Source organism: Saccostrea cucullata, unplaced genomic scaffold, assembly GCF_032062105.1.
Source record: "Saccostrea cucullata isolate Sc308-1 unplaced genomic scaffold, CSIRO_AGI_Scuc_v1 ctg1651, whole genome shotgun sequence".
NCBI classification, from domain to species: Eukaryota; Metazoa; Mollusca; class Bivalvia; order Ostreida; family Ostreidae; genus Saccostrea; species Saccostrea cuccullata.
The window spans coordinates 76,574-89,731 of NW_026938407.1; the positions used below are offsets into that span (position 1 = coordinate 76,574).

Below are 13,158 nucleotides of genomic sequence, written 5' to 3' on the forward strand. Positions count from 1 at the left end.
TGTGAAAAATTTCCATTTAATAAATGATAAAACCGTAATAATGCCCGAGATATTCCGAGTAGAAAATCCAAAACCGAGGCCAAAACGTGCGAGAATCGTGTACAAAGCGTGTGAGAAACGTGTACAAAGCGTTTCGTGCAGCCTTTCGTGTAAACCGTGCAGCCTTTCGTGCAAAGCGTTTCGTGTAAACCGTGTAGCGTTTCGTGCAAACCGTGTAGCGTTTCGTGTAAACCGTGCAGCGTTTCGTGCAAACCGTGTAGCGTTCGTGTACCGTTCGTGCAGCGAGCGTGTGGGGTAGTAGCACGTCTCAGGGTCTGCAGACCCTGAGACGTGCTACTACCCCAAAAAAGCGTGTAACTTTCGTGCGCTTTCCGTTTCGTGCAAACCGTGTAGCGTTTCGTGTAAACCGTGCAGCGTTTCGTGCGAACCGCGTAGCGTTTCGTGTAAACCGTGCAGCGTTTCGTGTAAGCTCCAAAGCGTTTCGTGCAAACCGTGTAGCGAGCGTGCGAAAAGCGTGTGAGAAACGTGCGAGTTTCGTGTAAGAACCGTATGAGAAACGTGTGACTTTCGTGCAAGAATCGTGTAAGATTCATTCGGAAGTCATTTCATTTGAAATATGGCTATCGATGGGTCAAATTGTATTACATGTAGTATTTTATTATTGATTAAGTTATGGTTGTGATATTTTAGGAGTAAAGAAAAATGGTGCAAAATGTATTAACACGGTAATGTATTATATTTGTTTTTTTCATTTCCTTCTATAGAAAATGTGTTCAAATTAATCAACTATGTACACAATTCTAAGGTCATTGATTTCAGTATACTATCAACGCGATCATGGCTTCTTAATTTTTTTTTTCTCAAAGAGAGAAAGAAATACCGTTATTATTATTTTTTTAATTTAAATCAAAATTATATCAGGACTCCGCTCTTTTCTTTACATTTAAAGTATGTAAAAGAAAGATTTGAAACGATGTTTAATTTAATTCATAAAACTTGTCTCTCATTATGGTCAAATACATGGATTTTATAATTTTTATTCAAATGCACTGAAGACCACATGTTTAGAAATAAGGGGGGGGGGGGTAAATTAAATTACTGATACAGTCTCCCATTTTTTGCTGTTACTTTCAATCCTATGTTATTTTAAATAAATGCTTAAATTTATATTCTTTTTTAAATCCTTTGTTTAATGAGTGCTCAGATCTATACACCCCTTAAAATGTATTGGAATCTTCTTTCCGCCTTTCAACTGTGATCAAGGTCATTTACAACAACGACCACGGGCTCCCAGTGCATGGCAAAAGAAAACCTGCTTTGCTATATGTACATGTTGAGTTCACGGCTTAATGTCATCTGAAAATTACGACTGGATTTTATTTTCTTTTTTAAATAAAATGGTTCTATAAATATTTAATTGGTACAAAGTATTAATCAGCGGATTTCATCTTTTACTTGTAAATCCTAATTTCTAGCCGTAAACAGTAAAATAAACAGAACTGATTTGGTAGTTTATTTTCATGAATATCATGTAAGAAAAGCGTAGGAGTAATTATGAATGATTGTATATTATTTTTTTTATAAATCACGTACTTTTTATTTCATCTACGTTATTTCAGTTTTCTTGTAATATACCTGAATGCCGGTGTAAAGATCGATCTACATTGTATGTACGGTTGTACAATGTACAGTCAAATGCCGCGACAATTAATTAATATACACATATATACATACGTTTAGTCTGGTTTTGAATTGAAGGATTTTACAGTATGATGGGTATACTGATGTTATTTGATGAGATTCATGTAAAAAGAGAAATCAAATAAGAATAGATTAAGACATCACATTTAACTCCCCCCCCACCCCCCTTACCGGTTTCCCTCGTATAGATAATGCTTACGCAAGATAAAAAAAACTTTATAAATGTGTCAATAATCGATAGTAGAGTATATCAGCAAATTGTATTACTTGATCAAAATCAAGAAAAATATCCGCCTACGGAAATCAAACACAATATAATCAATATTATTTAAAATCAATGAGTTCATTTTCCTGCAGTAAAAAATCCAATTTGTGTTTAATTAATTAAATTATACTCGGAAAAATATTACATTGAAATATATAAAATTTGTATTTTATTAAACAGTCATTCATGATATCGGCATTTCGTTTTTAAACAGTTGAATAAATAAATAAATGAAAACGAAATGACAATTATTTATTAATTAATTACAACTGTCAGTGTATTAAATATTTCTCTCGGTTTATATAATACTAGTGTACTTATATTTAATTTAAACAGCTGCTAAATGTGGCTTTGTGAAAAATTTCCATTTAATTAATGATAAAATCGTAATAATTCCCGAGATATTCCGAGTAGAAAATCCAAAACGAGGCCAAAACGTGCGAGAATCGTGTACAAAGCGTGTGAGAAACGTGTAAAAAGCGTTTCGTGCAGCCTTTCGTGTAAACCGTGCAGCCTTTCGTGCAAAGCGTTTCGTGTAAACCGTGTAGCGTTTCGTGCAAACCGTGTAGCGTTTCGTGTAAACCGTGCAGCGTTTCGTGCAAACCGTGTAGCGTTCGTGTACCGTTCGTGCAGCGAGCGTGTGGGGTAGTAGCACGTCTCAGGGTCTGTACGTTATTTTACGAAATCTTTTAATTTTCATTTAAAAAACTGTGTTTAAAAACCAGTTTTTTAAACCCAATTTTTTACAAGGAACATGAATTTGGGGTCAAATTTGCAATTTGTGGCTTCTTTTTCGCTTTTATCGATCGCTCACGCGATCGTTATATTGTACACCGCCTTCGGCGGCACCTATTTTAGCGCCAAATTTACAGGGACTGGTATACTAGAAGTGTTCCCATTATGGCTATAAATTGCTCTCAGGGGCGGATTTAAGGGGGGGCGCACCCGGCACGCGCCCCCCCCTAAAATTGTCAAAGTTAGCGTAAATCAAATATGTTTACTTGGTAGACCTCATTTTCACCTTTCAAAATCTCTAGAAACCAGGAGCTTCCGGGGGCTTCGCCCCTTGGGCTTCCACCAGGGCTTTGGTAGACCTCATTTTAACCCTTAAAAATCTCTAGAATCCAGGAGCTTCTGGGGGCTTCGCCCCTGGGCCCCCACCAGGGCTTTGCACTGGAGCCACTGGGGGCCTCAGCCCTCAAGGTGGCCCCCAGACCCCTTGCCTAATTTTGGCGCCCCCCTAACTCCAATTCCTGGGTCCGCGCCTGGCTCTTGCCACAGGGACTTGCTCCCGGCGTGTAATAATTATTCATTAAAAAATCATCTACCTGATAATAAAACTACACAAGGGAGGACGCCATTTTGGACCCCTTCCTCGCTTCAACCTCTGTTTTCGTTATATTTTGCAGTATTTTACTAACTCACCGCCACGGATCTGTCAAGAAATGATTCTTCTAAGAACTTATGCTGAAATTTCCCCCTTGGAACCTTTTCAATACACATTTCAGACTAAAATAATCCAAACTAGCTCGTTAGGACAGTTCAATCTCTCACTAGAGGGCGCGCTCCGTTTACACCTCTGTTGTCGTCTAAAAAGTAGCGCAGATTGTCATATAATTATTTGTCGACAAAAATTGTGTAAACCTTGATTGTTTTGTATGATTTTTCAATGATGTTACGTGTTTTAAGCTCTTTGGTAGTAAATATTTCCTGACTTTGTCTCCTTGGTTTCAAAATGAAAATATGTGTAAAAATTCTTAAGAAAATAGTGCCGTATATATTAAAGCTATTTTAATATATATCCAAATTTTGAAAGAACATAAGAAGTACTACAGATTGATATTTTTATTTTAATTAAAAAAATTACCAAGTTGGTAGCAATTTATAATTTATTTTCGTTTTTCAAGATTCTTGTAATTTAGACGATAACAGAGGTGTTGGAGCTGACGCGTAAAGTTTTCAGCATATATCTCACATATTATGTGTATTAAGGAATTTTTTTGTCAATGTATCAATGTCCTTTCCTACTTAAATGAAATATTCTGGGTTTTTTTTTTATCAATAATTATTTTATGTTTCAGTGCAAGGATATACCAAATAACAGAGCATTTGTGCAGTAACTGTTTTATGTATGATATATACATTGTAAAAAAAAAGTTTTCCATAATTTTTTTTTTTCAAAATCCTGAGTCAATCCCCAGGGGACGATATTTTAATTCAAACAATCGAGAAGAGAAAAATGACATATAAAAATCGGAATATTGAAGCAAAGTAGTTAGGTACCTGAATACTTTCAGAGCCGTATGTGGTTCGAAAATGGTTATGTACTAAGCCTAGGCCTATGTACAAACATGTAAGCAAACGATAATGACTTTCGACAAGGGAACCATTTATTTGTTACTCTGTTTTTCTTCAACTTACAGAGACAAAAAACGACCATATTGTCGAAGTCTTTTAGTTATCTTGTACTCGAGACAATGAATCTTCCATGCCATCTTTGTTGTACTTTCGGTTTGACGAATCATCTAAATTTAAACTCTCCTTCGATCGTGCATCCCGGAAAATAACTGAACATCGTATATTTATGCCTTTTATTTGGAAATTAATGTACCTTTTTTATGGTAAGTGAAATCGACGTCAGGCATTTTTGATAGAATAAGCGTCGGGCGCGTTTGACGTAATAACGTCACAAACGAGAATAACGTCATTTAACGTTATTTTACGTGGTATGGATCTTTACCTTAAGCATTTATTATTTTGATTTTGCTGAAGAATAGATATTTCTATCAGAAAAGCAGATTGATGAAATAAAATCCTCAGATTTACACTATTATAATAACTATAGACATGATACACGTACATTCTGTGTTTTATTTTTTAGGCTATATTTTTATATACAAATAGGTACATGTAGGTAGGTTTTTGATTGAAGGTTGGACATTAAGAGAGAAAAAAATCTTAAAATGGGATTAGTCTAAAACCGTCCTTGACCCGAGATATAAAATTACATAAACTTTACCTAAAAATTAAAAACAAAATAACAAAACAAAATAACACTTGATGCAGGACATTTTATATAAAAAGTTAAAAAAATAGATTCTACATGAATATCTGGAACAGCTTATTAAAAGCCTAAAAAACACTCACAGTGTAGATGCATAATAGAGAATATCTGTTGATTGGCCTATTACTGAACCCGACATCACAAGTCGACATTAAATTGTGCATACATTTTTTTTATAAAAAAAGAATAATCTAAACTCTACAGCAGTGTAATACTGCAACTGACATATACAAAACATAACATAGTACATTAAACATGAAAGGTTGCATGTGGAGTGATCTATTACCACACCAGACATAAACAGAGTAGATTAAATATGAAAAATGGAAGAAAAAAAATCTATTTGTGGAGTGATTAGTTTCCACTTTAAATGTAACACTCAATCAAGAGATACATGTACCCGGTAATGTAAAGCTGACAAAGAAAAGTAGTCTATTGACTATGTAAGTTTATTTTCAACAAGCGATTCTTGTCCTGCTCTTTTTTGGAAGGGATGGAAAATCATTCTTCCGTCGAGCTGCAGTAGTTGAATCATCATCAGCATCAATGGTCTGGACTTCACATTCATATACCTTGTACTCTGTACTGATAAATTTATCTGTAATTTATAAAATTTAACAAATACAATATTATCTGCAGTCAACGTCAAAATATATTTCCCACGATGTCTATATATCGTAACAGGAAAAGAGAAAATGTATGGATAGACCAGGAATCAAACCTGAGACCCCTGCATCACTAGTCATGTGCTTTACAGACTAAGCTATCCTGGACGATATATATCCAAGGCCCAAACCATTACATATTACATACATATATATATAACTTGCAAAACTTTACACCTCATATATGTAAATTGCCAATTTTCTACACTTATTAAATTTGGCATAGCAAAATTTAAATGATGACTTAACCATTATCACTATTATGCTGACATCAAGATCCCCTGGTCTGCTATGGGTTGGTGGTCCTAAACCAGAAAGTACCATCTTGATGGCTGAAAAAAAAAAGTAGATCAAATAAATATATATGTATACCAGCAAAACCAAAATTTAATTATATTAGTTCATTGGCAAATCACTTTTTAACCAGTAAATCTAACATTAAATTTAATTAAAATGCCCCACTGCCTGGCCAATATTCTAACTATACAGCAATACAGTAATATAAAGATTTATCAATTTCATCAGAACAGCAAACAACATGGAAACAGTTTCAATGTATACCACACCGACACAGTTTTTACCAGTGAAGAAAAACAAAAATAATCTGTCCAGGGTTCAACACTAAAGGTAGTCCGCTGGCCCGCGACAACTGAATATTGAGTTTGGACTACTAAACATGTCTTTAAACTTGCCCTGCAGGGCTACCGTAAATTTTACCAAATTGAAACACTCACTCAGAGCAACAAAAATAATTATAATTTACACAAAATTTACCTGATTATTGATAAATTAATTTAATTTTCAAACATGTTTTATCCTCAAAATTATTTTTGTAAGTCAAAATGTAAATACTTTAAAGGTGAATCGAAATACCCTAAATGATTATAAATGTGGAATTTTTTGAATAGAAAAATATCTTAGGTACAATCTGACAAAAATTAGGCCCCAAGTGATCTTGGAAATAAAAATAAATTATCTACCCTTCACTGTAAATACATAATCTGACACCCATAAAATTTGCCCCCCCCTCCCACCCCCATCAAATGAATGACAGTCCTTTTATTACATTCTCTGAATTTACTAATACTAGGGTGAGGTTTAATGCTGAATTAACAAGCTAATTCAGAGAATTCGTGTCCCCCGCTTAGGGAAAAAGTCGGCTCCCCCTGACTGAATTTGTAGAATTATTAAATGTATACATGTATACTGAAGCAAATAAAATACATGTATGTCAATATGCATATAAAGATTTGATTGCTTATTCTTCATTATGTGTATAGAAGATTTTTTATATGGAATTTTTATCACACTGTAATGATGATTTTATAACCTCATAAATGTTTCATTTCACTTGCTGAATACTATCACTTAGTAAAAAAAAGTATTTAAAAAAAAAGAAAAAAAAGAAAGGTTCGACCGAGAATCGATCCCGGGACTTCTCACATTTGATGCGAGAGACATAACCACTAGACCACGGAATCGATTTATGCGTTGTGAAGTATATGCTGAAGTGAAGTCACATACATGTATATATTCATGTTTTCATGTTCGGTATTCTCAAAATTTTACACAATCCATGGTGTCTGATTTATTTAGCCTTTATTAAACAGTTCTAATAGATGTAATAAGAACTTAAAGTCCGCCGAGAACCTGTTTTATACGCAGTAACTCTCCTCATGCCCCTGCGCTAAAAATAGCGACATGTAATACTATAATAAATACTAATAAAACAAACGGGGCGGGGCACTTTGAGAGGGGCGAGAGACGTCCTAGGGAGTTTTGATATAAAATTACATTGCATAAGCTCAAAATCTTCTTGAAATATCGCCCAGAAATAATAGTATTACACACAGACAGAATGTATGAATTTACGACCTTTAACTTTGACCTTTTGACCTCAAAATCAATAGGGGTCTTCATTAGGCCACAGGGAGTTGTTATATAAAATTTCATTGCAATAGCTCAAAGGGTTCTAGAGATATCGCGTGGAAACGAAAGTTTTTTAACAGACAGAATTTGCTTATTTATGATCTTGACCTTTGACCTTTTGACCTCAAAATCAATAGGGGTCTTCTTTAGTCCATAGGGAGTTGCTATGCTAAATTTCATTGCAAAAGCTCAAAGGATTCTCGAGATATCGTGTGGAAACGAAAGCGTTACAGACAGACAGAAAGACGGACGGACGGACAGACGGACGGACAAACCCAAATTAATATCCCCCAATTTTCAAGCGGGGGACAAAAATGGGCCTATTATTATGAAAGTATGTCATGCAAATATCTATAGATATGACTTACCAAGAGCTACTTTTGAGTTGATATCAACAGTGATCATAAGCCTCTCTATCGTATTCCTTTCGGGGCCTGGATTTCCCGTGGAAAGTGTCGGTAAATCCATAAATAGTAAAGTACTATCAGTCCCATTTACATAATGAGACTATAAAGTACCGAGTCACCATCGCTTTGAGTTTTTGGAAAATATACAAACGATTGCCTTTATCACTGTGACTGAGAGCATATAAACTGCTTTGTCAAGTTCCTCATGTCAACAAATCTTCGCCCCTCTTTCGATTTCATCCATGTCATATCATGATTGAGATTCAAACCAGCTGCGTCGTCGGCTTTGGAATAGGGGGTGCTAGCCAGTCGTTTGCGATACACAGACATTTTAGTTCATAAAAAAGTTTTATTGTTTTCTGTTTCTCAAGATGTTATATTCTCTCATTCGCTCTAATTTACTTGATCTACCTTTACAGCTGAGCCTTCCTATAACCATCATAATAACGTTTCCCGTGTACTTTTCTCGGAGCACGTTGTTTACAACTTGCAGTCCGCCATATTGAACTATGCGCATTTCCGGAATAAGCCAACCGAAAAATTCTTAATTTAGAATTCACATGCAATGTCACGTGATCGCTATCCGTAGCTACGTTAAATCTTTTGATGCACAACTCAGAAGGGATTTAATGAAATGAAATTTAATGAAATGGATATAATTTCTGCGCTTTTTATTTTTTGCGAATTGAAAATGGTCACAAAAATGCGAAAAATAGATCATCGCGAAAAAAATTGATATACGGTATGGCATGAAATACAGTTTCGAATATATACATTTTTTTTTCATTTTAACATAGAATTCCTGCAATTTCAATTTTTTCCCCCAAAAGCTAAAAAAAAAACTTAAGGTAGTGGAACAAAAATATTGGGTAGTTTGGGTAGCACTGTAGCAGTTCCAATTAAGTCGAGATGCACAACAGTGAACTCAAGACGGAATTTACTGAAAGTCCATATTTTAAACATATATGTCATGAAATACAATTCAAATATATTTTTTTTCACTTTAACATAGAATTCCTGCAATTTCATGTTTTTCCCCAAAAGTTAAAAAAAAATGGGTAGGTTGGGTAGCAGGAAACAAGACTATTTTTCTTTTGGCCTTGTATTGTTTCACAAGCTCAAGGCTTCATTATTTTTATATATAGGTTAATTGTCTCAATTTATTTTGACAGATTTCCCAGAATCCTACTATCCAATCATCACAAAGAGGAAAGAATTATCTCCTTACAGGTTTCTTTTTAATTCTCTCACAAGGGTACATGTATATTTATTAACCCTTGTCAATTGTAAACATTAATTTAATTGTACTTGTATTCATATACATATATACTTCAAGTTTTGTATCTTTAGAAAGCATTATTGAACTTAAACACTTCTGGCGTTTTACAAGCTAAGGGACTCATTATTTATATAGATACATAGGTTGTATGTATTAAATAGTCTAAATCTATTTTGACAGATTCCCCAGTGTGTACTATCCAACCATTGTCAGGGAAAGGGAAGCATCATCTCCTTACAGGTTTTTATATCTCTTTTACCTAAAGAATATTGAAAGTTTTGTAGTTGAATGTAAAAGATAGATATATTTCACAAGTGGGAAGAACTTTTTTTTATATTTTTCATGAATGTGAAGTATGAGGGGAAAAAAGAAAAAAAATTGTCTCAATATCAGGAGTAAAATGAACTCAATATGCAACTACAAAATATTGAACTTTTCTGCTCATAACATTTTTAGCTAACCTGAATTTAAGTGAGATTTTCTGATCACATTTTGTATTCTGTCTGTCTATAAACTTTACATATTGTAGCTCACCTGAGCCCCCAAAAATCACATGAACTTTTCTGATAATAGTCTGTATGCTCTCTGTCTGCCTTTCTGTAAACTTGACACATTTCATCTCACCTGAGCTTAAAACTCTGTGAGTTCTGATCACATTTTGTCTGTTATCCATCCGTCCGTCTACTATCCGTCTGTGAACTTTTACATTTTCAACTTCTCAAGAACCGCTGGGCCAAGGGGAGATAATCAAGAAAAGACAAAGATAGGGTGGGGTCATTAAAAATCTTCTTCTCATGAACCACTGGGCCAGAAAAGTTGAAACTTATTTGGAAGCATCCTGGGGTAGTATAGATTCTAAATTGTTCAAATCATGACCCCCGGGGTTTGGGCGGGGCCACAATTGGGAATCAAAGTTTAGATAGAAATGTATAGGAAAAATCTTTCAAAATCTTTTTGTCAAGAACCACAGGGCCAGAAAAGATGAAACTTATGGGAAAGCATCCTGGGGTAGTGTAGACTCTAATTTTTTTAAATCATGACCCCCAGGGTTTGGGCGGGCCAAAATAGAGAATCAAAGTTTTACATAGAAATATATAGAAAAAATCTTTCTCAAAATTTCCTTCTAAAGAACTACAGGGCCAGAAAAGCTGAAACCTATGTGGAAGCATCCTGGGGAAGTGTAGATTCGAAATTGTTCAAATCATGACCCCCGGAGGTTGGGCCGGACCACAATAGGGAATCAATGTTTTACACAGAAATATCTAGGAAAAATCTTTCAAAATCTTCTTCTCAAGAACCACTGGGCCAGAAAAGCTGAAACTTATGTGGACGCATCCAGGGGTAGTATAGATTCTAAATTGTTCAAATCATGACCCCACGGGGGTTGGGCGGGCCACAGTAAAGAATCAAAGTTTTACATAGAAATATATAGGAAAAATCTTTCAAAATCTTCTTATCAAGAACTAAGGGGGAATTTGGGTTAAGAATAGCATGGTCAAAGCTTCTCAGGTGAGCGATGTGGCCCATGGGCCTCTTGTCTTATCACCAGACCATGGGGGTCATAAGACTTAGACAACTTCACTTTTGATCTCAATGAATCTCACTCTTACTAAAAGAATATTTAGTTGAAAAGTGAGACTGAGATCAAAAGTGAGCTCATCTAAGTTTTATGCCCCCCTCCTCACACGAGTAACTCAGGTGACCTATTGCTATCTGTTTTTGTCCGTTGTCGTATGTCGTTTGTTGAGTGTAATCTTATGATCTTATGAACATTTTTAGCTTCTCTGGAACCATTGAACCAATTTCAGCCAAATTTTGCATAGAGCATAATTTATGAGTGATGGGGAACAAAAATTGTGAATTTCATGCCCCCGCCCCCGGAACCTGAGGGGTGGGGCCAAAATCACTAAAATTAATTCAATCTAGAAAAATCTTTTCCTTTAATCATAGCCCTCAAGCAGTCAAACTTTTTGCATGATTGTAATAAAAATTCAGTCCTCTACCAAAATTGTGAAACTCATGGCCCCAGGTCAGGGGTTCTGGTGTTAGGGCAGGGCTCTTTTGATTATATAATGAAAATGCATTAATTCTGTAAAAATCTGTTTTCTCTGTCCCTGGGTGTTAAACAAACTAACTACGTACATACATGTATTTATAATTATGAAAGGTGTTTCTTATAACATGTATAAAAATTTTTATTTCATGGCCCGACGATGAGGGATTCTCAGGGTTTGGCTATATTTATTACAGTTGTATATAGTGAAAATGCATAACTTCATTGAAAATCTCTATCTCTCTGCCCCTGGGTATCAAACAAATTAACTACATACATACTAAGGATGGCAATTTGTAACCGGTTAACCAATTATTTGGTCGGAATTATGGGAATAAGTTATAAAATTTGTACTCGGTTAGTCGGAAAAAATAAAATTGAACAAAATTTTCTTTAAATTTATTTTAAAAAATGAAATCGCTGCACATAGGGTTGAAAATCAGCGTTTTTCAAACAAGAATATATGTATTTCAATACAATTAACTGGTTAATCGGTTGAAACTTGTTGCAGTTAACCGATTAGCAATTCTGCATTTGATTGCCATCCCTTAAAAATACTTATGATGAAAAAAGTGTAACTCTTCCAAAATTGTGAATTTCCTTTTCCGTGGGTAAGGGGTTCTGGTTCCAGATTCATGAGACAGACTTAGACTGAAGTCAAATTTTTAATCGCTGTAAAATGTTTATTAATGATTGGAGATACTAACAGTATATAATATGCATAGGCGTCGGAATCGGAGGGGGGGGGGTCTTCCCCTCTCCCTACGTTTTTTGCAAAAATAGACATTATATAGGCATTGAAAGTTGGGATTTACCTTTTTTGTAGGGTTACGCCCACCCCCTCCCCCCCTTCACTTTCAATTTGCTTCCTATGCCCATGTATATGTGGTGGAAAAACTATAACACTCATACAGAATACTACACATGTTCTACATATACATGTACAGCACTGTATGAACATGCAGTATATTTATAGATGTACATATGCAGTATGCAATTTTTACATGTTTTAAATAAATATTACTAAAACCAAACACTCAATCCTTATAAAAGCTCTCATTCGAATTTTGTAATATCAAAATGAAGACACAATTTTCTTTATTTAAATAAATAAACAGGAGAGATGTATGTTTTGTAACAATGGTGAATAATAATATATTCCTTATTTTTTTTAAACAGAACACAGTAACAAGATGAATGGAGGCTACCTGTACATGTATACAGTTTTTACCAAATACAAGAAATCAGTGTGGTAATGGTATACAATTCTTTGTTTCTTTATATAACTGTACAGTTGTTACCAGATACAAGAAATCAGTGTGGTAATGGTATACAATTCCCTGTTACTATTTATAACCATGTATACAGTTTCTACCAGATACAAGAAATCAGTGTGGTAATGGTATACAATTCTCTGTTACTATTTATAACCATGTCACAACACACTATAGAAAGAAAATATAAATTATAATGTTTGAGTATGCTGTGTAAATTATGAAGTTGTTGAATTCTACTGGTCAGGAAAAATTGACATGTAATATTTCAAATGAGTTCATATTATACTTTTTTAAGAAATCAAAACCCTCAGTTTTCAACAATGTTTCAAATTATCAATATTGATTATTTAGATCAGACTAATGGTGAACTGTTGGACCCTGCAAGAGAGAGAGATTTGTAGAGGATACAGTTCTCAGTGTAAAGGTATTTATGTTTATCTGCATTCAATTCAATATAATTCTTCATGTTATTAAACCTAAGACATTGATATATGCTTACAATTATAAATAGAGACGTG

At 34.6% G+C, this 13,158-nt stretch overlaps 1 protein-coding gene across 8 annotated transcripts in view; it reads left to right on the forward strand.

Moving 5' to 3' along the window:
* LOC134250131 (uncharacterized) overlaps positions 1–13,158 on the forward strand; it is a 34,742-nt gene that overhangs the window by 2,980 nt on the left and 18,604 nt on the right. For 4 of the 8 annotated variants that reach the window (XM_062732477.1, XM_062732476.1, XM_062732478.1 and 1 more), the window contains exons 2-5: positions 9,204–9,261; positions 9,491–9,550; positions 12,543–12,615; positions 12,992–13,064. The gene's annotated coding sequence lies outside the window, so the exon portion shown is untranslated. Of the gene's footprint in view, positions 1–9,203; positions 9,262–9,490; positions 9,551–12,542; positions 12,622–12,715; positions 12,760–12,991; positions 13,073–13,158 lie in introns of those variants that run through there. The other 4 variants (XM_062732480.1, XM_062732481.1, XM_062732479.1 and 1 more) reach the window with 4 other exon arrangements.